This window comes from Acomys minous (assembly GCF_964271855.1).
Source record: "Acomys minous genome assembly, chromosome: 1".
In the NCBI taxonomy this organism is placed as follows: domain Eukaryota; kingdom Metazoa; phylum Chordata; class Mammalia; order Rodentia; family Muridae; genus Acomys; species Acomys minous.
The window spans coordinates 148536161-148560628 of NC_140483.1; the positions used below are offsets into that span (position 1 = coordinate 148536161).

At 44.4% G+C, this 24468-nt stretch overlaps 1 long non-coding RNA gene across 1 annotated transcript; it reads right to left on the minus strand.

Moving 5' to 3' along the window:
- Positions 1-2341: 2341 nt before the first annotated feature.
- LOC311606644 lies at positions 2342-6638 on the minus strand. Its single transcript, XR_014782384.1, has 3 exons — positions 6472-6638; positions 4164-4442; positions 2342-2927 (listed from the first exon to the last, which is right to left on the minus strand). It is a non-coding gene; the product is annotated as an uncharacterized lncRNA (long non-coding RNA).
- Between the last annotated feature and the right edge of the window lie 17830 nt (positions 6639-24468).

Genomic DNA, 24468 nt, shown 5'->3' on the forward strand with positions numbered 1-24468 from the left:
ATGAGACGGTTTTGTGTTTTTGCAGCCCCTGCCAACAGATCTGTTCTGCCTCATCTTCCTTTCCTGCTCCATAATGCCAAGCATGCCAGATCAGGCCTCTTCAAACACTCACTGTAGTTCCTCTGGACTTGGAGGGAAAGGAGGACTTAAGGACTTGCACAGCATGTTTTCTTCTCTGGGTGTAAGATGACATTCTTGCTTTCTGTAAAACTTCTTTGTGTTGGGGGTTTTTGTTTGTTTGTTTGTTTTTGTTTTGTCAGCTAGTCACGTGCATGTGTTAGGCTTCAAGGGACTAGAAAAGAAGGTCAGAGAAATGGTCCAGTGGTTAAGAGCACTTGCTGCCCTTGCAGAGGACGTGGGTTCACTTCCTGGCACCTGCACGGCAGCTCACAGCTGTCAGCAACTTTAGTTCTAGGGGATCTGATGTCCTTTTCTGTTCTCTGTAGGCACCAGGTTTGCATGTAGGGCAAATACACATGCATGCAGACAAATACTGATACACATGAAATAAAAGCAAATACTTTTTTCTTAAAAAAAAGAGAGAGAGAGAGAGAAAGACTGAGAAAGAGCACAGAATTAGATTCCTTGGGTTCAGCAAAACCAGCCACATGACCACTGTGACCAGATTCTACCCTGGGATAAGTGCAGTGCTATTTTGAAATAACTTTCACCTATCCCAGAAGTATTTTACTAAATAAATCAAGATTCAATTGGATCTTCTGTATGTATTTGTATGCACATTTATCCTGTCTGTGTAGCCTTGATGCTTTTTCTCCCTGCACACAGTACATCTGAAAGAGTACAATTACACCAGAAACTGGGGTGTTTAGACCCCCTCAAATTCCATCTTGGTACTGCCTACTGGGTAAATTTTTGAAAGAGTTGTCATAATGAGACAAGGTGCCTGGAAAATGCCTGCAGGGACTAGATATCTGTTCACCTGAGTTGTGGAGTGTCTAAGCGATGGTGGGGGTGGGGGTGGAAGTGGAGGTGGGGGGGAGGGGGAAGGTGGGTCATATCAGTGAAATCTGGCAGCAGCCCTCTCCTCTCTCTTTTCATAGGCACCAGTGAGTAGCTACACACCGTTACAGATGAGGACCAGGTAGCTGAGATTCCCTTTAGCCCTCCAGCTGAAGTCATGGAGATTATGCAAGACTTTGAAAACATGTTGAGAATATAATTCACTCATAAGATATAAAATTGTATTGCGGCTGGGGGGACAGTTCCATGGTAGAGCACATGGTTCATGGTCTGAGTCCTGGGTTGAATTCCCAACCTCTAAAACAAACAAACAAACAAACAAACAAACACCCACTCTATTGAATATCACATGAATAGAACAGCTATTCTGCTTCCCTTATTCACTCATTCTACTTCTACCCAGTTTTATCAGTGGGCATATGTAAATAAAACCACGTATTCTTTTTTTCTTCCTCTTCCCTAATGTCTTAATACAGTATCCCACAGTCCTACAAGTCATAGAGCACTTTCATGTTCTTTTTAACATCTGCATCTATAACATTGTTCCTCTACCGAGGGTTCTGGGCTGTCTCCAGTTTTGCTGCTATGAACAAGTGTGCAATGAGCACCATCAACACACTTCTGCTTCTATGCCTGTGCTTCTGCAGGACAATGAATTCTCAGCAGTGACACAAGTGTTTCAGTTTTCACACAGTGTCACCTGCAGACCACATTGACAATTGCTGAGATGCTTGCCAACCTGGCAAGTGAAGTGTTATCTCAGTGTGGTTCATTTGCATTTTCTTATCTTGAGTGAGGTGATAATGTATGTTTATGGGTCTTTTCTTTTTTTTTTTTTCTGTTCTGCAGTATGTCTTAGCGGTTCTCTGCCTTCTTCTTCTTCTTCTTCTTCTTCTTCTTCTTCTTCTTCTTCTTCTTTTTCCTTTTTAAAAATAATTTATTTACATTACATTTTGGTTGTAATCCCCTCACTCTTATTTTGCTGCTCCTTCCCTCCCTCCCTCTGCCTTTTTTTCTAATGATTTTTTGTTTTGTTTTTCTGTGTAACAGCCCTGGCTGTCCTAGACTCTTTGTAGACCAGGCTGGCCTCGAACTTACAGAGATCCACCTGCCTCTGCCTCAAAAGTGCTGGGATTAAAGGTGTGTGCCATCTTTTTCTTCCCATTTTTGAAAGATATTTACATATGAAAGATGTTAACCTTTTTTCCATGGTGTGATCAATAGTATTTCCTCCAATATTTCATTTATATTACAGTTTTGTTTATAGTATTTTTTCATAAATAAGAATTTGATGATAGCTGAGCAGTGGTGGTGCACACCTTTAATCCCAGCACTTGGGAGGCAGAGGCAGAGGCAGAGGCAGAGGCAGACGGATTCTTAGTTCCAGACCAGCCTGGTCTACAGAGCAAGTTCCAGGATAGCCAGGGCTATGCAGAAAAACCCTGTCTTGAATCCTACTCCCTGCCAAAAAAAAATTGATTTTAAGACTAAAATGGATTTTGTGGTTCCATATTTTGAGTCATAGAGAGTTCTGCTTTACTCTGAGGCCTCTGTCCTTTTGGATTCATGATAAAATCTTGCAAGGCCTTGACTTTGAGGTTTTTAATTAAAGAAAAGTGTGAGGGAGTAGGTTTGCAGTGAACAGTCTCTCCCCATTAGTGAGAACGACTTATTAAGGAGTTGAAGGTTCAGCCAGGGCAACACAGTGAGGCCCTGTTTAACACGAAGGAGGAGAAGTTGAAAGTGACACAAAGTGAATTTGAATAGAAAAAAAAATTACTTTCTCATCTCATCAAATTCTAAGCTACGTTCTAACAAAGAAATGTGTCAAAGACGTGCTTCCTGGAGCTCTGACCCAGGGGTAAAGAAGTCCTGGTCCGGTAGATCTGGGACAGATCAACGCTTCCTGTTTAGCTGGATGAGCTGATGGAATACATAGTCCTGGCCTGAAAAAGAAGAAGAATCCCCAGAAAGAAGGAATAAACCAAAACAAAAAGCAGAGATTCACATGCTGTCAGCCTTCTCTCACAGGGACAAAACGCCCGAGCCAATTCACTTAAAGGAAGAGAAGTTTCATTTTGGTTCATGGTTTTGGAGGTTTCAGATCGGGTCTTCTGTTCTTGATGCTTTTAGGCTTATGAAACACTACACCGTGGCAGAGCACACGGAGGGAGAAAGCTGCTTACTTCATGCTGCAGGAACCAAAGAGCAAGGGAGGAGAGAACTGGTATCCAGTGTAGCCTTTGAACACGCTGCATCCTCCAAACAGGCCCCACCTCCTGAGGTCGCTACCCCATCTCATGAACCTGGACCGAGCCTTTAACCCACAAGCCTCTGAGAGACGTTGCAGATAGAAACTCAGCAGTGTAATGAATATTGAAATTGAGGTGAGTTATATTAATATATCTCTTCAGACTGTTGAAGAAATATTTTTAAATCATAGTATACTTTATTTCCATGTGTGGTCAAATTGCATTCCCTTTTCTATATCTTGACCGTGTTATGAAATATCTCTAAAAAGCCTGTTTTTTTTTTTTTAATAGCCAGACCGTTACTAAAATCTGCGTGGGAAGGCACAGAAGTAACTTGTCTGCGTGGAGTGCCTTGGCTTACTTAGGACACCCTGCTCCACTTCCTCTGGCACCACACAGGGGCTTTGTGAAGGGACGCACAAAATCAACTCTCTGAAGCCTTCGGGAGACTAATGAGCTTCCCTCTTGCCTGCTGCAGCTTACTCTTTCTTCCAGACAGGAGGCCTCAAGAGCTCAGCTTCTGTCAGACAGGGGTTATTTTGTTCCCTGCCTTCCCAGTCGCAGAGCTTTTGAAAGCATCATCTCCTTTGTTCCTTTCTGAGAGGATGTGGGCTCTGACTTCAAGAGGAGAGACACTCACCATGGAAACTGAAGGGGAACATATGGACTGGAGAAATGACAGGGAAGGCAAAATGGGGGAGAGGTGGCTGCTGGGACTATCCAACTCTGCACTCTGTTCACGGGCTTCACGAGGCAATCTTCTTGGACACACACTGTAAATATATCTGAACACTCAGGTTTGGGTTGAGAAGGAGTCAAAGTACAAACACCTGCAGTAAGTATTAATAATCCTCATCGCGTGTCTGCAGCACCAAGGATAGTATAAAGGCTACTTTTTAATTTTTCTAAACACTATTTAATGATACTTACTTCTCAAGCTACAGTTATAAGAAATTGTGACTTTGGAGAGTCTAGCAACAAACCTGAGACCAGGCTGGTGAAGATCAGCAAGGCAAGGCTCTGAACCAGATCTGCTTTTTTGGCAAAAGGAAATTTTCTTTTCACTCTTTCTAATGCCTTTCAGAGGAGCAGTGAGATGGCTCAGCAGTTTAAGGCGCTTGCCAGGCAAGGCTTGCAACCTGAGTTTAATCTTCGCGCCCCACAGACTCTGCAAAGTTGTTCGCCAATCTCCGCACTCATCCCAGGAGACTATGTAAAATAAAATGGAAAAAAAAAAAAAGAAAGAAAGAAAAGAAAAGAAGAGTAAAAAAAACCCTCTTCTAATGAGGCTGGCCACTGAACTACTGTCTTTGTTCCTCCCAGCATTAAGATTACAGGTGTGAGCTGCTACTTTAAAAAAAAAAAAAATATGGACGCTGGGGCTAGCGAGACAGTGCAGTGAAAAAATGCCTGTCACGTAAGCATGGGGACCTGAATTCAGATCCTCAGCACCTACCTAGAAAGCAGGACATGGCTGCATAGTACTAGGAGGACAGATCGGCTTGCGGGCCAAGGGTCCTAGTCTCCTAGTCTGGCTTACAGGCTGATGGTCCTAGTCTCCTAGTCTGGCTTACAGGTTGATGGTCCTAGTCTCCTAGACTGGTTTACAGGCTGATGGTCCTAGTCTCCTAGTCTGGCTTACAGGCTGATGGTCCTAGTCTCCTAGTCTGGTTTACAGGCTGATGGTCCTAGTCTCCTAGTCTGGCTTACAGGCTGATGGTCCTAGTCTCCTAGTCTGGTTTACAGGCTGATGGTCCTAGTCTCCTAGACTGGCTTACAGGCTGATGGTCCTAGTCTCCTAGTCTGGCTTACAGGCTGATGGTCCTAGTCTCCTAGACTGGCTTACAGGCTGATGGTCCTAGTCTCCTAGTCTGGTTTACAGGCTGATGGTCCTAGTCTCCTAGACTGGCTTACAGGCTGATGGTCCTAGTCTCCTAGTCTGGTTTACAGGCTGATGGTCCTAGTCTCCTAGTCTGGCTTACAGGCTGATGGTCCTAGTCTCCTAGTCTGGTTTATAGGCCGCTGGTCCTAGTCTAGCCAACAGGCTCATAGTGTCTAGCCAATCTGTAGAGCCTGTTTCTAAACACTGAGTGAATAAATAAACAAGGTGGAGACTGACAGCTGAAGACAGCCAACATTGACCTCTGGTCTCAACCGGCATACATGTGCACAGGCACCCATAAACACACATGAGTACAAATACACACACACATACACACACACACATGCATACGCATACAGGCACAAATACATAGTGATACAGATCACTTGATTGAGACTCAGCGTTTACTCACATGAGCATGGAGTCCTTTTTTATATTTAAAAATAATGACAAATCTGATCATATACCCACTAACTGTGGAGAAAAGAACACTCAATCAATTTCCCTGACTTTGCCTCTTAAAAACCATCAGATTACTTAGTTTGTCGATTGCAGTTTTAAATACAAATTACCCAACAGCCAAAACCAACCAACCAACCAACCAACCAAACAAAAAACCCAAAAATACCCCAAAGCCCAACTCAATCCAACCCAAACAAACAAACAAACAAAACCTCCTACCATCTATACCACCACATAGGCTTTTTTTTTCCTTTCTGTTTTTATATTTTGTCTTTTGCAGGAGCAAAGGAAGGTTGCAGACGGCCAAATTCAGAACCGACTAAGATCAAACACCCACTGAACTGTATGTATCCCCTTATCCAATGAAGTCAACCCCTTATCAGTGTCTTGCAGAGATTCTCAGATGTTATCTCCACAGGCCAGATTAGGGGGCCAGCTCTCTCAGAGCAGAGTAGGAGGGAGCCAGTCACTCTCTTCTGTCAGCAGCCCTTGCTCCGGCAATCCAGATAAATCAATTAATAGGATGCAGAGCTGCCGTCTTGCCTTTCTCCTCGCTCTGCTTACCTCCCCCAGGCTTCCCGGTCCCCTCAGTCGAACATCATCTGAGAGTCCTTATTTACAAGAGGCCTTGTGCAGGTGCAAGCATTCACGCTGCCCGCGCGCGCTGCACAGAGGACAGTGGCCACCTCTCCCCTCCAATCCTCCAGGCTCCCCTCTTTGTGAGACACTTTTCTTCTCTCGGCTTTTCAGACCAGAGGCCCCCCTCCTCCTCACCCGCTAATCTAATCGGATTATGCTAATTTGTACTTCAGGAACCTAAACAGCATAACCAGCGTCTGCAGAGGGTTAAGGCTGAGAAGAGAGGAAGACAATGACTCTGAACAGTAAACCTACCCCGAGGAGTGCAGGGAGAATGTCGAGCCTGCGTTCAACCGCACAAAGCCGCTCCTCTGGGAAGCCCACAGAACTCTCGACAGTTTAGAACGTCAAGGAGGCTAAGGCCAGAGCATGGCACACAGCGGGCACCAACAGGGCAGAGGGAAGGTGCTGCGGCTCCCGGTGTTCAGTACGCCTCCTCTCACAGTTTGCCGCTTGGTTAATCAATACCTAACTGGTGGGTGAGCTGAAGCTATGGTACAGATCCACCAGCTACCACTGAAGGATGCTGGCTGCTGCGGGCTCTGGGATGGATGGAGTTGTCTGAGACCCTACTGACTTTACCTCAGAATTTCAGCTCTGGGTGGGAAAAATGCTTTAGGTACAGAAACTAGAAAATGTCCCCACGGGATGATACACTTCCTCTCTTGTTTCTGTCCTTGCAGGATCAACTCTGCCACTCATCTTCCACAGCTTTCTAAGAATGATTATTATTATTTGTTTCTTTTTTTTTTTTTTCCTTTTAGGGGGAGGAGCAGTGGAGGGTGAGATAGGTTTCTCTGTGTAGCCCTGGCTGTCCTGGAAGTTAGCCTGTAGGCTAGGCTGGCTTCAAACTCAAAGATCCATAAAGATCCTTAAAGGTGTGTGTGTGTGCTTTTTATTGGTTCTTTCTGAAAGTAACATCATGCACCCAATCCCACTTATCTCCCCCTCCCCTCGTGCCCAGCCTCCGCCCTTGCAACCTTCCCAAAACAAACAAAACAAAACAAATAAAACAATCTCCTTGTGGAAACTGTAGCGTGTCACAGTGTATTCCCCAGTAAACACTTTTGTCGACACTTCTTTTCTAGCAAATGTTCATGGCAATGACTGGTTGGTTTGGTAAGAGGCCTCTGCTACTCCAGCAACACTGGAACCTCACTGGGACTTTTCTCAGCTATCCTGTTGTTGCCCTGTGCCATGGAGACTCTGTAGTTTTGGCTCTGTAGCACCTGCCCCATTCATGTGCTTCATCGATAGAGTAGGTGTTAGGGCGGGCCAATTCAAAGGCTGGCTGTGGGACTGAGAGGTATCTGAGCTGGCTCTCTTGCTCTCACACCCTCAGGCCTGGTTCACCAGCAACCCCTGTACCAGAGCCAGCTCTACCCTGCTGCTCAGGAGCGGTACAGGCTTGCTCTCCTTAATGCTGCAGCCAGTGAGAGACATGGTCAGTTCTCCCACTCTCATGACCCCAGGCCAGCTCTCCTGCCTGCCACAGATGGCAAGGGACAAGTGTGTGTGTGTGTGTGTGTGTGTGTGTGTGTGTGTGTGTGTATGTGTTGGGAGATGTCTCTCCCTTGAAACAGCCAGCAGACAAAAGGCAGGGCTAGCTATCTTGCTCTCATGCCCTTGGGGCCAGCTCACCTGCAACCCCACACTCAGGACCAGCTCTATGGTGCTGCCCAGGAGACATGCAGGACCCAAGAAGGTGAGGGGACAGAAACAGCTCTCCATTTCTCAGGACCCCAGGCCAGCTCTCCAGCCCACTGCTGGTGGTAACGGCAAAAGGGAGGAAGGGGATCTTTCCTTCGCCAACCCCACTACATAGCAGACAAGAGGCAGGCCCAGCTCTTCCACATTTATGCCCTCGAGCTGGCTCACCTGCAACCCCCACATCCAGGGTCAGGCCTACTGTGCTGTCCGGGGAAGGTTCAGGGCCCTAGGAGTGATTTTTAAAAACAACTTCTGTTTTTATTCATTTGATGCCTGGCCAAAATATAGAAAATATACTTAATTGTCATAAAACTGGGGTAGGATATGGCTCGGTGGTTGCCTTGGCCCGCCGTGGTTCGACTAACGCTTGGGAGGAGAATTTTCCTGTATAGAGACAAAACACTAGACACGAAGAAGGGGGCAAGCCTGCATTCTGATTAAACGTTTATTGAAAACTTTTACAGAGTTTATAGAGGCACAGAGGCATGAGTATTTGCGTAAGCAAGGGTTGCTATGGATACCTAACTCTGGAATGCTCTAATAGGTGTCTACCTTTATAGCTGCTATAATTGCAGGAGAGAAATTCCAGGAAAGTTGTGAAGGATCTGGTTAGTCAGGAAAAAGCTCCCGGAACTGCTGCTCGCAGGCAGCTGGCCTTTAATCTGATCTTATCAGAAGTCTTAGGGGAAAAGGAGTAGCTCGGGGGTCTAGAATGACCAGCCCCCACAATAAACCACAACAGGTGTCTAACTACTGACCTACGACAAGGTCAGCTGGTTTCTGGTGAATGGCAGACTGCTGGAGAAAAAGGAACCTAGGCTCTGACAAGATGGCTAAACACTGGCTATGTAGCCCGTCCCCTACAGGTGGTAGAGTACATATGTCTTGGCTTATCCCTCATAGGCTTACGGTTGAATGGCTGGCTCCCAGCTGATGATGGCTGGGTTTGGAGGTTTTGGAAACTTTAGGAGGTCGGGCCTAGCTTAAATAACTAGGTCACAGGGAGGGGTCACTGGCTAGTTACCTGACCTCTCTGCTTCTTGTCTGCCAAGAAGCGGATGGTCTCTGCTACATCACCCTGCAGCTAAGGCATCCCAGCCAAGCGCGCAGAACCTACTGAGAAACCATAAGACCAAATAAAATTGTTCTTCCTTTTAAAAGTTTTTTTTTGGGGTCAGGTATTTCTGTCACAGTGATAAAAATTTAACTAACACAGCTTGCTTAGCATGTGTGAGGCCCTGGGGTCAATTTCCAGCACCAAAAAGGAAATTACATAAGATTGGTATTTTTAAGTTTTCTTTTCAAGCATTGAAAGTGAGACTTAACAGATGTTAAATGGCGCATCCAAGAAGACTCATCGACATCTCTGTTTCCAGCATCTTCCTTTCGAAGGCTGGACCTTAGAAGGTCAGGAGTACCATTCTCTCACGTGAGCTTTTGAGACAAACTGGTTTCAAACTTAAAATCCTCCTGCCGGGCTGGAGAGGTGGCTCAGAGGTTAAGAGCACCGGTTGCTCTTTTAGAGGTGCTGAGTTCAATTCCCAGCAACCGCAAGATGGCTTGCAACCATGTATACTGGGATCAAGTCCTCCTTCTGGTGTGCAGTTGTACATGCAGACAGAGCACTCATTACATAAAATATCTTTAAAAAATGTTTTTTAAAAATCCTTCTGCTTTAGCCCCTCCAGTACTGACTGGTATTACTAATGTCAGCCTCCCAAGTACTAACTAGTATTACTAAGCATGGGTTGGTATTACTAGTATTGACCATGAATTCCGGCAGTCATAGCCTTTTAAGGAATGTTCATGTATTATGTAGTTGGTAAAACTCCTTGGTGTTCTCAAATGGGAAGGTAAAATCTGCACTGATGTAGTTAAGTGTTTGGATAACAAATCCAAGAGACCAGTGAAAATAAAACCATTTCTAACCTAGCACTCAGTGCTGTTTTTAACATCCCATTGCGCAGAGAGGGATGTCAGCATGGAAAAAAAGCAAACCAGGCCCGTGTGCTGATTTGATGCAAGGACTTTTTAAAGTCCTGGATCTAGGTAAGTCTCTCTCCTCTTCTCCCTTATGCCAGTGGGACTCTCCCCTTCTCAAATTTCCCATCTCATTGGTTTAAGACACAAAGCCTTGGCCTAGATGTGGTGGCGCATGCATTTAATGCCAGGACTTAGGAGGCAGAAGCAGGAGGATCTCTGTGAGTTCGAGGCCAGCCTGGTCTACAAAGTGAGTCCGGGACAGGGAAGGCTACACAGAGAAACTCTCTCTCAAAACACAAAATGAAACAAATCAAAACAAAGACACAAAGCCTTATCTAATAAATAATGTGGGGTTAGAGACTGCCTCCCTTTTCCGGTTTTCATGGTCTCAGTCAAGTACCAGACTATCTGTACCTTTCTAATTCTCAGAGTTCTGAGAGAAGCAGGCGCTGAAGTTGGGGTAGAGGTCGGGGTGGGAGGATTCCTGCTCCTCTATAACTCTGATGTACTCGAAGTACCCCACATGTTGAAAATGGACCATAACAAGCTATTCCTTAAAACAGCTCCCTGTTAGTCCTGACTGTCCCTGCCTATCCTGAGCCTTCCTCTCTTGGTTGAGACCTTAATAAAATACACTCTGAACGGCTGTCTCCCCGTCTTCTACCATCTTGCCTCTCTCTTCCTCCCGGAGTTCTCGGTTGACTGACACTCAGCGTTTCGGCTAATTGGTTTCTAAGCTGGCTGTCCCCTGGGGTGATGGAGCTTCAGCAGTTGGAGACTTGGTCCCTGGAGACTGTCTGCCACACACCTGTCCCTGTCACAGCTTACAGAGCAAGGTGTCTTTCTCCTTTTCCCGAGCTCTCATTCCCTCTGGGAGCTTTCACTGAGTTCTCTTTCTGATCTGAGGGACTCTTGTAATTCACAGTTCATTTACAGAGTGGAAAAGATTAACTACCCTGAAATGAATGAATGACGGAGGTTGGGGGAGGGGTTCTCAGTCATGTACTCACCTCACCACAGCTTCCTCTGCACAACCCGGAAGTAGGCTACAGTGATGTCTGTGCAGCAATAATCAGTTCCCATAAAGAGAAGTAAAGAAAGGCATATCTTCTCTCTCTCTCTCTCTCTCTCTCGCTCTCTCTCTCTTCCTTCCTTCCTTCCTTCTTCCTTTCTTTTTGTTTTTAGGGGTTTTGTTTTATTTTTGAGACAGACTTTCTCCATGTAGCCCTGGCTGTCCCAATACTCCCTTTGTAGACAGGCTGGCCTCAAATTCATAGATATCTGCTTGCCAAGATATCTGCCTCCCAAGTTCTGGGATTTAAAGGCGTGTGCCACCACTGCCCCCTGGCACATCTTATGTCTGTTCTCATTCCTCCACTTGTTACCACAGTTGTTAGGGTCCGTGACTGGGCCCTGGCACCCTAAGAAACTGTGCTTGGCCACCATCTTCAATAAGTTTATCTCATGTGGCCATGGAAAAGGAACCCTTGATTCCTCCCACCTTCCTCTTTGGGGTCTTTTTTTTAATTTAATATTTTGTTAATTTATTCATATTACATCTCAGTTGTTAGTCCATCCCTTGTATCCTCCCATTCCTCCCTCCCTCGCACTTCCCCCCTATTCCCCTCTCTTATGTCTGTGACTGAGGGGGACCTCCTCCCCCTGTATATGCTCATAGGGTATCGAGTCTCTTCTTGGTGACCTTTATCCTTCCTCTGAGTGTCACCAGACCTCCTTATCAAGGGGACGTGGTCAAAAATGGGGCACCAGAGTTTGTATGAAAGTCAGACCTCCCTCTCCACTCGATGGTGGAGAATGTCCTGTCCATTGGCTAGGTCTGGGTAGGGGTTTGAAGTTTACTGCCTATATTTTCCTTGGCTCTTTGGGGTCTTATTGTGAAGTGTAGGTTTAACCAGAGGGCAAGAGGTAGAAGTAACAAAGCAGTCCCTGTCAAGATGTGGTCCTGCCCATCATCAACTCTTAACTTTCTGGACTCCAGTCTCTCCTACAAGGTGGTCTGACAAGTTGCCATAACTGCGTGATATCTCCTTCTGGAGGACAGACTCCCTTCAGTTACATCAGAGCTCTGTTCTTTTCTTTCTCCAAGCATAAGGTGTGATGATGGGGATGCCAGCTTCTTGGGATCCATACTTTAAGTAGCCTGATAGGCAAAGGGAGAAGCACCAGCGCTGTTCACAGGACATCTCCACTCCTGCCAGAACAATTGTCCCCTCACTCCTCTTTTTGAAGTTAAAGTTAAAAAACACTCTTTTGGCCAGGTGCAGTGCCGCACACCTGTGATCCCAGCACTTAGAGAGGCAGAGGCAGGAGAATCTCTGTCAGTCTGAGACCAGCCTGGTCTACAAAGTGAGTCCAGGATAGTCAAGGCTACCCAGAGAAACCTTGAATTTATTCTGGCAGGTTATTTTGTATTGTATACACCCCAGTGTTCCCCAAAGCCAGGACTCAGAGATCCTGAACATAGAATATGGTGCGAGTGGTCCTCCTCGGCCTGCTTGCGCAGTACCCTGTGGCCTAAGAGCTATTATGTGCACACTGGAAACAAAAGCAAGAAGGTAAAGAGAGTTATGTATCAGCATGGTATGGCCAGGGTGCCAAACTGGAGTCCAGATAGCTATGGGTGTTTTGCCCAGGACCACTTTCTAGGGCAGCAATTCTCTCTGGCAGACCCCTGTTCCAGAGAGATCCTGGCCGTTTCCGAGAAGATGAAATAGATACACAGAGGGGTCAAGAAGAATCTGGGTAGGCGGACCTTGCTAGGATGTCCATTAGATGATGCCTTTTTACAAAATAACATTTTACAAAGCTGGCTACTTCTCATCAAGCAAAAATGTAAAAACGAGCAGATGTCTGTGGGTCTTCTTTGAGTCTTTGAGTCGTCATTTTTTTTTTTGCTGTTTTTATTTTTGTGTTCTTTCTTCTTTTTAAAAAAAACTTATTTTATTAATTTATTCAGATTACATCTAATTTGTTATCCTCTCACTTTTATCTTCCTGTTCCTCCCTCCCTCCCTCTCTCACCTTTTTCCCCACCATAAGGTCACAGCCCATCAAGTCTCATCTTGGTAGCCTCCCTATCCTTTTTCTGAGTGCCACCAGGCCTCCTCATCAAGGGGAAGTGGTCAAGTATGGGACACCAGAGTTCATGTCAGAGTCAGTCCCTGGAGTCTTCATTTTGAAAGGCTCTTGTCCCACTGAAAAATTAGTTTTGTTAGGCCTGTCTCTTGTTAACCCATCTTTAGTTATGTGTATCCACCCTGAGACCACGTCTTCTGGCCCTCCAGTGTGCTGGCTTTTGTGAAGACACAGGATTTCACCTCTGTGAACACCCTCCCCCTCCCTATTTTTCACAAAGACCCAACTCAGAACTGGTGTGCAACACTAGCTTTCACCGTGGCTTTCTTTTTGCCAATTTGATGCCAATTCTCCTGAGTAGAGGCTTGACGTTGACCTCCTTATGAAAGGGTTTGTGGGCTATCATATAAATGTCTGAGATGCTGCAGAAGCCGTGGCCATTACCCCAAGCCCCAGCCTCATGTTCTGTACACCACGGTTGCTCTGATTCTAGCCAGAGTCCTTGAGCTTTTTCATTGCTGTCAAGACTGTAGAAGATGCCTTGCCGCATTCGTTACCTTTCTCATTGCCCCAGTAAAACCCATAGTGAGAACAACTGAAGGTGGAAGAGATCATCTTGAATCATAGTTTGAGGGAAGAAAGTGTGATGTTGGGGGCACAGCTGGCCACATCAGGACCGCAGCTGTGGGGCTGACGGAGGTGACTTCTGGTGCTCTGCCAATTTCTTTTGTTCAGCCTGAGACTCCAGTCCACGGAAGCAGCACCTTCTTCCAGGGTGGGTCTTCCCTCTTCAGTGAAACCTCTCATAGAAACATTTGTAGGTGAGGTTCTACGGCGATTCTGAATTTAGTCAAGTGGATGGATAAGATTACACAAAACCCGTACTTTCAGAAGGTGCAGGGATTGTGGACCAGCAGCCCTGCGATGTATCCAGTAGGCAGAACCGGGCACCTCAGAGAGATCCTCATACAGCGATATGGGAAGGCATACCTGGGATACTTGGGTCCAGCTCTTGTGATTAGATACATAAACAAGAGCACGAGAAGCAGGCTGTTCTTCCGCACTGCTCTTCAGCCCACGCACGGTGGTCTGTAAATCCCAGCTACCCCGAATGCTGAGTCAGGAAGATCCCAAGTGCAATGTCCACCTGGGCATCATGGGGAAACCCCGTCTTCAGAAAAGAAAGAATGATGGACGAGCTCAGTAAACAACGGCTGCCTTGATGACAGGAAAGCTGGTTTACTAATTTTAACCATAAATTGTTATCTGTTCATGAACTTGGGCTTGAGGTTTTAAGAGGTGTTTGTTTCAAGACATGCAGACTAAAAGAAGCCTGGCTTTCCTCAGCTGGAAGTGGGTGCACGGTGAACAGTGATCTGGGAGGATGCTCACACATTTAGTGTCCCAGTTGGTTATCATGGGGATTCGTTAGGAGTCTCCTGAAAGAAACCCCTTAGGTCAGATCCAGGGAGGGCAGGCAAACCAGTGCATTTACAAAGTGTGGTTGTCACGCTAGTGCCCTTGGCAGCCAGCTCCTTCCTGGCTCTTCTTCATTTCTGTGTTTATGGTGGCAGCGCGGCCCTCCTGGACCTCCTCCACTTAGCTTGCAGCGACAGCTTCCTGCTGTTACTGTACATTTTCTGCAGTCTTCACACATTTGTCAGTGTGCCTCTGCAGAAGAGATTTCCAAGAACCGGAAGAAAGCGCTTATCTAGACATCTGTTGATTAGATGCGCGAAGCTGTCTTTTGGGACTTCCTCACAAATACTTCTCAAAAGTCTACGTGGGCTGCAGTGGGATGGTGGTCATTTTTTTTTTTTTAATCTAACTGCTGGGTCATTCTCTATACTACTTCTGAAAGGCAATCTGCAGGAGAATTGATGTGGTTTCATCTCCCTGGCTCATGTGGTCTAACAGCCACAGAGAATGGCAGTTTGGTGAAATTGAGCCTCCCCTCAGGCACCTCGCCTACCCAGCTTTTGAGGACAAATATTGGCTCCTAGCTAGCTATTTTCGAGCGTATCTGGAGCTCAAGTTATATGGTTGTTCAAAGACCGCAACAGTCTGACTAGATGTTTTTATTTGACCTTTGCAGGAAGAACAGGGACGCTTTTGTCCCATGTGTTAGCCATGGTCACACCATTTTGTAAACTTCCTCCTTTAGGTTAAGCAATGACAATTGCTCAGCCTGACGTAATTTGTCTCCCAGACACTAGGTGACTTGTTTTTCTAGATTTTTGCCTTCTTACCCTAACTGGCCTCAAGTAATATCCAGTCACACGAGATGCTTTTCCAGACTTGACATTCTTTAACTAGCCACTCACTAGTGGCCCCTCTCGATGGCCAGCTGCTGGCCCAAAAGGGAAATTTGTCAATTCCTAACCTGCTTTCTGCACCTAACTACCCCAGCCTGTAAGCAGACAGTGGGCTCTGGTTCATAGACTAGAGGCTCCCTGCCCATTGTGTCTTTTCCTGAATAATGCCTGAGCCCTGGGAGAATTATTTGTTTCCTGTCTATTTTTCCTCCTTGCTGATCTCACAGTGTGCCAAAGCATATGATTGAGGGGTTCCACAAACAGTCATGGAATCTACTGCCCCCGCTCCCAGACTTCCAAGCAACTCCACCTCTGGCTATTAAAAAAATTCTAGCCAGGCATGGTGGCGCACGCCTTTAATGCCAGCACTTGGGAGGCAGAGGCAGGCAGATCTCCGTGAGTTTGAGGCCAGCCTGGTCTACAAAGAGAGGTGAGTCCAGGACAGCCAGGGCTGTCACACAGAGAAATCCTGTCTGGAAAAACCAAAACCAAGCAACCAAACAAACAAAAAACAAACACAAAAAACAAAACCGAAAACAAAAGTTACAGTAAATGCTGATTATTTTTAAATGTCAGATCCTCTGGAATGGAGTTACTGGTGGCTGTGAAACAACTCAGTCTTCTGGAAGAGCAGCAAGAGCCTTTAACTGCTGAGCCATCTATGCAGCCCCAAAGCTGCACATTCCTAAGGCTTGAGGTTCCCTATGATGATCTCTGGACGACTGCAACCAGCCTCGTGTGCTCTGGAGAGGATTGTTTGTGCGTCAGACCACGGAAGAATACAACACTATGGACATTACCTGCACTGTAGCTGTAACTGAGGGTTTGAGAAGAAATCCTGGAACCAATGACATGACAATGTCTTTGAGTGAATTATAAACTTTTAAAATTAAAAATTTTTATTTTTAAAATATATTTTATTAATTTATTCATATTACATATCAATTGTTATCCCATTCCTTGTATCCTCCCATTCCTCCCTCCCTCCCATTTTCCCCTTACTCCCCTCCCCTAAGACTGTGACTGAGGGGGACCTCCTTCCCCTGTAGATGCTCATAGGCTATCAAGTCTCTTCTTGGTAACCTGCTGTCCTTCCTCTGAGTGCCACCAGGTCTCCCCATCAAGGGGACATGGTCAATATGGGGCACCAGAGTTCGTGTGAAAGACAGACCCCCCCTCTCCACTCAACTATGAAGAGCGTCCTATCCATTGGATAGATCTGGGTAGGGGTTTGAAGTTTACTGCACATATTGTCCTTGGCTGGTGCCATAGTTTGCACCAGATACCTGGGCCCAGATCTGCCCATCCTAATGTTCTTCTTATAGGTTCCTAGGACCCTCTGGATCCTTTTATTTCCCCATTCTCCCATGCTTCTCTCACCTAGAGACCCAATAGGATGTCCTCTCCTCTGACCCACTTTCCTGGTGAGTGAATACTTTCATGGGACATGCCTCTTGGGCTAGTGTCCAGATATAAGTGAGTATATACCATTTGAGTCTTTCTGCTTCTGGGTTAACTCACTTATTATGATCATTTCTAGCTCAATCCATTTGTCCACACATTTCAGGAATTCCTTGTTTTTAATAACTGAGTAGTATTCCATAGCATAAATGTACCACAGTTTCTTTATCCATTCTTCTACTGAGGGACATTTAGGCTATTTCCAGGTTCTGGCTATTATGAATAAGGCTGCTATGAACATGGTTGAGCAAATGCTCTTGTGTGCTGGTGCATCTTTTGGGTATATTCCAAGGAGTGGAATAGCTCTGGGTCTTGAGGAAGCCTTATTCCCAGTTTTCTGGGATAGCGCCAGATAGATTTCCAAAGTGGCTGTACTAGTTTGCATTCCCACCAACAATGAAGGAGTGTTTCCCTTTCTCTACATCTTCATGACCATGTGGTGTCACTTGAGTTTTTGATCTTAGCCATTCTGATGGGAGTAAGATGGAATCTCAGAGTTGTTTTGATTTGCATTTCCCTGATGACTAAGGAGGTTGAGCATTTCTTTAAGTGTTTCTCTGCCTTTTGATATTCCTCTGTTGAGAATTCTCTGTTTAGTTCTGAGCCCCATTTCTCAATTGGGTTATTTGGTTTGGTAGTGTTTAGTTTCCTGAGTTCCTTATATATTTTGGATATTATACCTTTGTCAGATGTAGGGTTGGTGAAGATCTTTTCCCAGTCTGTAGACTGTGGCTTTGTTTTTAGTTTTTTGAGACAAGGTTTCTCTGTGTTATCTTGGCTGCCCTACACTCACTTTGTAGATCAGGCTGGCCTTGAACTCCCAGCAATCCACCTGCCTCTGCCTCCCAAGTGCTGGGATTACAGGTGTGTTCCACCATGCCCATCTTAAATTATAAACATTTAAACATGAATTAGGATAGGCTTTTATTCCTTCTCTGGATTGCTCTACTCCCAGACTCCCCAGGGAAACCAAGAAAAACAAAAGTGAACCCCAAACCAGACAGACCTAGACTGCCTACCAAGCCCCAAGCTGCTTAATGCCTGTTAGAGCATCTCAACTCCTCTTCTGCTGAGATTGTTTGATGTCTAATGTTAAAAAGCTAGGATTCAAGTATGCATATATTTTGAAATATGCATCAGTGCATAAAGGGGAAACTCAGCTGGAGAGTTGGCAAAGTGCTTGTTTTGTAAGTAAATAGTGCCTGGGCTCAATCCTTAGAACCACATAAAACAGCAGGTGTGGTTTTACACACTTGCAAGCCCAGCAATGGGGAGGCAGACACAGGTGGGTCCCTGGGCCCCTCTGGTAGGACAGCCTTTCTTGCTTGTCTAGTTTTAGGCCAGTGAGAGATTTTTTTTTTCTCAAAATAAAGCTGCGTAATACCTTAGGACCAATACCTGACTGAGGCTGTACTCTGGCCCCAATGTATTACACATACACATGAGCACACAAAGTAGGGAAACTGCAACTCTAAGTAGTTTTACAAAGCGAACCTACTAATTTTATGACTAGGAACCAAACCTCAAGATCTCCAGTCTTGCCTCTAGGAATAGCCACAATCCTGACTTCCAGTTCTAAGATCATTCTTGTCTGGTTTTCTTCTTGTTGTTTTTGTTGTGGCTGCTGCTGCTGCTGCTGCTGCTGCTGTTACTTTTTTCTTTTCCTCCTTCCAAAGCATCTCACACACCCCTACTCGCTCTCTTTCAAACTCATGGCCTCTTTTTTCATACGTGTTTATACATAACTATTTCTAAATGTAATCTAGTCAATCTGTGCAGCGTTGCTTGCATGTATGTTTTACAGGGCTGACCCTAGGATTTGGATAACTAATTGGTGTGTTCTTCCCCAGGGAAGACTATATCGCCAGTCTTCAGCATTCCTTACTTGCCCGAAATTCTTCAATTTTAATGCATGTTTATATGTGTATGATGTTTCCATGTATGTGGGTGCATGTGGTACAGGTATGTGTGCACATGCACATGGAGGCCTGAGGTTGGTGTCAGAAGTCTTTCTTGGTTGCTTTCCACCTAATTCTTTGACACAGAGCTTTTCGGGTGAAGCCAGAACTCACCAATACGACTAGCTATCAGCTGGCTCTGGGGAGCTCATGTCCCTGCCTTCTAAGGGCTAGGATTAATGCCACACCTACATTGCATTTATGTAGGTTCTGGTGATCTCAATACCAGTCTTCACAGTGGTAAGACAAATGCTTCATTTACTGAGCCATCTATAGCTCAATTTTGTCTGTCTTGAACACACATACATGGGCCCATGAAGAAGGTATTTCTAGTAAAGCTCTTACTTGGTTCCAGCACAGTTTGTGAGATTCACTGAATCTCACTGCAGGCAACACTGTTTCATTTTTACTGGTAGAGTAGTTTATAGGCACCTGTAGCAAAGGCTGCACTACAATGTGTTTAATCTGCATTACTTTGATGAGCACTTGGCTTGATTTCTGTTTAGGACTGTTATAAACAGTGCTGCTACGCATATGTAGTTTTGTTTTTGCTTTTCCTTCTCCTGACATATGCATTTTCATGAATGGAGTTGGCGAAATGTATTTACACTTAGCAAAGTTCGAATTGTCTTACATTTCATCAGCATTTGCTATTAACCTTCCTTCTCATTTTAGTCATTTTGTTTGTGTTTGTTTCGAGACAGATTTTCCTCTCTGTAGGCCTATTTGTCCTGCAGTTCACTTTGTAGCCCAGGCTGGCCTTGAACTCATAAAGATCCACCTACCTCTGCCTCCCGAGTGCTGGGATTAAGGACGTGCACCACCACTGCTCTGCTGATTTTAGTCAGTTTGAAAAGCATTCCCTTAAATGTTTAGTTACTATTGTGGGTGTGTTTGTGCACCATTGCGCATGTATCAAGGTGCACTTTGAGGATAGAGAGAGCAAGTTTGTGGAGTCAGTTCTCGTCTTTTACCTTTATGAGTGTTCTGGAACTTGAACTCAGGACACCAGGCTTACATGGCAAGCACCTTAACCTGCCAAGTCATCTCACCAGCCTGAGTATTTTCTATTACTTAAATTGCTTAAATTTGTATTTTCATGCTGACTATCAGACTGAGCATGTGGTGATGTGTTTACTGGTGATTTTGACAATCTCTTTGCTGTTGTAATTGTGCTGGGAAACCTGGTGCTGCCACAGGCTAAGGGTTTTCTGTGTATGCCCCAGGCCTGGACACCCTCTTTATGACTGCCTATTAACATATTTTCTCTTTTTTCTTGTACTCAATTTTCTTTTTTAAAAAAGACTTTTTTTGCCGGGCGGTGGTGGCACACGCCTTTAATCCCAGCACTCGGGAGGCAGAGGCAGGCGGATCGCTGTGAGTTCAAGGCCAGCCTGGTCTACAAAGTTAGTCCAGGACAGGCAAGGCTACACAGAGAAACCTTGTCTCGAAAAACAAAAAACAAAAAACAACAACAACAAAAAGTCTTTTTATGATTTATAACAGGTTTTATGTATTTTGCATAAGATGCACATTTTAAATATATGTCTTTTGGTTTTAAAAAGTAATTTTAATGTAACTTCTTTCCTTTTAAGATTTAGCTATTTTATTTTTTGAGAATTTTGTGTGAGTGCTGTTGTTATATCATTCTCCCCCTCATTTAATCTTATTCATTGTTCTTGAGATGTGTGTGTGTGTGTGTGTGTGTGTGTGTGTGTGTGTGAAGGTATTTTTTTGGACAGCAAATTCTTTTGGGAGGATAAGTGCATGTTTTTACTGTAGTGGTTTGTTTGTTGGTTTATTTCAACTCTTTACCTGTGCGGAAGAAATTCTTGCTTGGTTCTAGCCTAGAGGAGTTTTATATGGCTAGTCATCCAAACTTCCTTGTCTCTGAGCTGTCTTCTTGCTTTATTGGCTCCGTTTTTTCTCCCTTTTCTGCCTGGGCAATGCTTGACCACATTCTACTCAAGCCAATAGTGGCTTAGGATGGATTTCTTAGTCTCAGCTATGATCTAACTGAGCAGACTTGCCAGCCTGTCCCTCTAATTAGCTAGTCTCTAATTTTATCCTCAGGCACTCTCCTGGTCATGGATTTGCAACAGCTGCTGACCTAACCTTAGTTGGGAAAGGAGCATCCCCTTATTTAGAATGCATCCTAGCTAATCCTAGTTTTTTCTTTGACATGTCAGGGTTGGGTGAAATGAGAGCAGCAGAAAGGACACCAAGCTTTTTTTTTTTTTTCCCTGTATCAAACAAGCTACCTTTTAGCATAAATGACTTCCAGCTGACAGAATGTGAAAGCGAGAGCTGGAAAAACTCAGGACATGCCATATTCAAAGCCACAGTGTCACCTCCAAGTATCATAGGAAGCATCATTGCTATTTGCTTTGGAGAAGTCTAATAATCATTTACTAACGTTAAAAATAAAATAAAAAAAACAAAGCACAAACCAAAAGGGAGAAAATAGTGAAAAAGAAAAACCCCCACTCTTCTTGGAGTACTATAGACAATTTTTGGTTTTGTGTGTGATGTATGTATACATGTTTGAGTGTGTGTGAGCATGAGTGTGTGTGTGTGTGTGTGTGTGTGTGTGTGTGTGCAAGTATGTGTCCATGTGAATGTCCAAAGTTGACACGAGATATCTGGGTTTCTCTCCACTTTATTTGTTGGGGCAAGTCTCTTCATGAGCTCACAGCTCATCAATTCTGGCTGCTCTAACCAGCAAGCTTGATCTAAGGACCCCTATTTCTGCATTCTGAGTTCTGAAATTCTAGGCAGCTGCCAAACCTGCCTGGCTTTTCTGAGGCTTCTCCGGCCCTCTACTTTACCCGCTGAGCCATCTTTATATGCTGCTCTAGACAACTAACTTCACTAAACATTCAAAAGTGCACACATACCTAAATGAAATCACTGGTCTCTTCATTATTTCCATTAGGATACGCAGGTAATGGGCTGTGGATAAAGCTCAGTGGGAGAGCACCTGCCTAGCAAATGTGACGGCAAATTTTCAATTCTTGGCACCCAGGGGGTGCATGCCCTAGAATACAAGGTTGAGTCCTCTTATGTGCTGTTTTCTACTCATGACAAGTGAAAATTATTCAGAAAATCTTTATGATATCAGACAAATAAATATTGGTTCTTCCTGACAGGCTATCGTGAGGGCTTCCTATGTGCTAGGCAGCATTCTTCATATAGATCACTATACTAATCCTCCCCCATCGAGTTCTAGAGTTTACTTTTACTATTTTAGGAATGCGAAACAAGCAGAGAGACACTCTGCCGTGGTAATTTTGCTAGTAAGCAGAAGACTCAGGGTGTCTGGCATCGCTGGTACAAAATCCTTACTAGTATGAAAGCTGGAGAGGACCGCCTAAGTTTCCTTTGTGCAAAACAGTGTCATGGGTTATCTCTTAATTTCTAAAAAGACACTGAAACAGAGTTGTGATGTCTATGTTAAGGGCAAAGACCAGCTTATAGAGATTGATCAACGCGCTCGGTAATGACACACAGCAAGTGGGTGGCCTGACTGCAGACAGAGCTCTGTCTTCTATGCTGCTACCATGCTACATGAGATGAAACACTTTGTCCACGTCCATTGGTAGTCATGGATGAAGTTGATGTGCTGCTAGCTGTGGGCCAGTGCTAACAGGGAGACAAAGGGTAGAGGAGGACTTCCCTATTATAATCTATTGGGCCCTGTCTGAAAGATGCAATATGTATTTATTAGGTGAATGAACACTATAGCTAACCTGATTTTTTTACCTGAAATAATGGATATCTGAAAAAATTTAAATAGTATTTTTAAACCTATACTCCAGTTTAATAAATTGCTTGGGGCACTAGGGTGGGCATGGATTTTCCATTGAAATGACTTTAGCAAAGTATCCCTTTTTTAGGTGCCTGTAAGAAACTCTGCTATTAAAATATTCTCCTTAGTTTTTATTTATTTACTTATATACTTACGCATTTATTTAGTATTAGACAGGGTCTCACTGTGCAGCCCTTATTGGCCTAGAGTTCACACCTCCTGAGCACTGGGCTTACAGCTCTGTGCCACTGGGCTTATAGCTGCGTGCCAACACACTCGACTTCTTAGTTGATTCTTTAAGGTAAGGAAACTTACAAATCAGCTTTTTAGACAAAAACCTTAAGAAGATTCAGCTTTACAAATGATAAGTTATGAATAGAGTCTCACATTTCACAGATTTTATATTTCACAAGATTTACAGATAGTTGAAGAACACAGTGTGACTGAGGTGGTCCTTGGAGTATACATTGTACCCAGCCATCCATGATGATGCTAATTGAACATTGACTTAAGCAGTAGACTTAGGAGATATATGATGTATTCTATAAGAAATTCATACTATTTTTTACCTCAAGCAATGGGGTATGTATTTATGGTCACTTGTCACATGGACAGCTCATAATGGAATGATTTCCTTCTGTAACTGGTAGGGGTCAGAACCCACTTGTAATTTCCAAGGATCTATTTCTGGACCCCATTGACTCTGACATCCGGTTCTCATAGAGGGAGTGGAAGGTGTTTGTCTCTGTCTGCTTCCTACTAGTGCTACACAAGGCATCTCTTTTTTTCTGTTTTGAGATGCAGTAGTTAAAAAAACAGGTGCCTTGAATCCTAGCAGTCAGAAGGAAGAGGCAGGTGTATCTCAGTGAGTTTCTCGGCTAGCCTGATTTACATAGTGATACCCTGTCTCAAAAACAATACCAAAAAGGAAAGCAGGTGCTAAAGGCAGCCATGTTGACTTCTCTGTTTGCTGGAGGAATTGCCTGTAGGGGTCTTTTCTGAGCATCAAGTGCTCGTTTTGATCTTGTCGCCCGTGCACTGGGTTAATCAAGACACCTTTATAATTTACAGGCCTCTTGTGGGCACTCAGAGCTGCATATGTATGAATTTTCTTTCCAACCTTTACTGCCATCTCCACCCTTTGCCCATTTTCTGGAGTAGAAATGTAGTTAATAACATTCTTCTTAGAACCCAAAGACAAAAGATGTAACCTCTGCATTCTAAAACGAGAGGCTAGGTTGTCTATGCCGGTTGACTAAAAGTTAACAACTGGCCCTGGATCTTCGACAGTCTAAGCAGTGGGGAGGCTAAAGGGAAGTTTATAGAAGAATTCAGAAGGCAGAATGCTTGCCTTCCTACTTCTTTATGAGGAAAGATGTACTTCCCCTTCCCAAGTCAATACCATACCATTTTTTAATTTTAATTTTAATTAATTAATTTTTATTTTTTTTAAATACCAGACTATTTTATCTCACACAATAGAAGGCAGAGAGGCACAACTGGTACATTTGGTTATCTACTAGTTAGATAACCTCATGGTCACAAGATGGCTGCCCAAGACTGGAGCCAGGCCACAACAATGGCATAGGTCTCTCTTATCAGGGAGATTGCTTTTCCCTCTCTTGTTGATCTACTTTCCTGCCCTTTCATTACTATTGTGTTTTGCTTGCTGCAGCTTTATAGCTGATCTTACTGGTGGACAAGATCCGTCTTTCCCCTTTGCTCTTCTTTCTTCACTTTGGTTCAGAAGCTGCTAGCAGAATTCCCTCTTCATTTAATTTGCCAATATTTTATTTTATTAAAGATTTATTTATTTTGCGTTCATCCACGTTTTGCTTGTATACATGTCTATGGGAGGGCGTTGGATCCTCTGGAACTGCACTTATAGACAGTTGTGAGCAGCCATGTGGGCGCTGGGAATT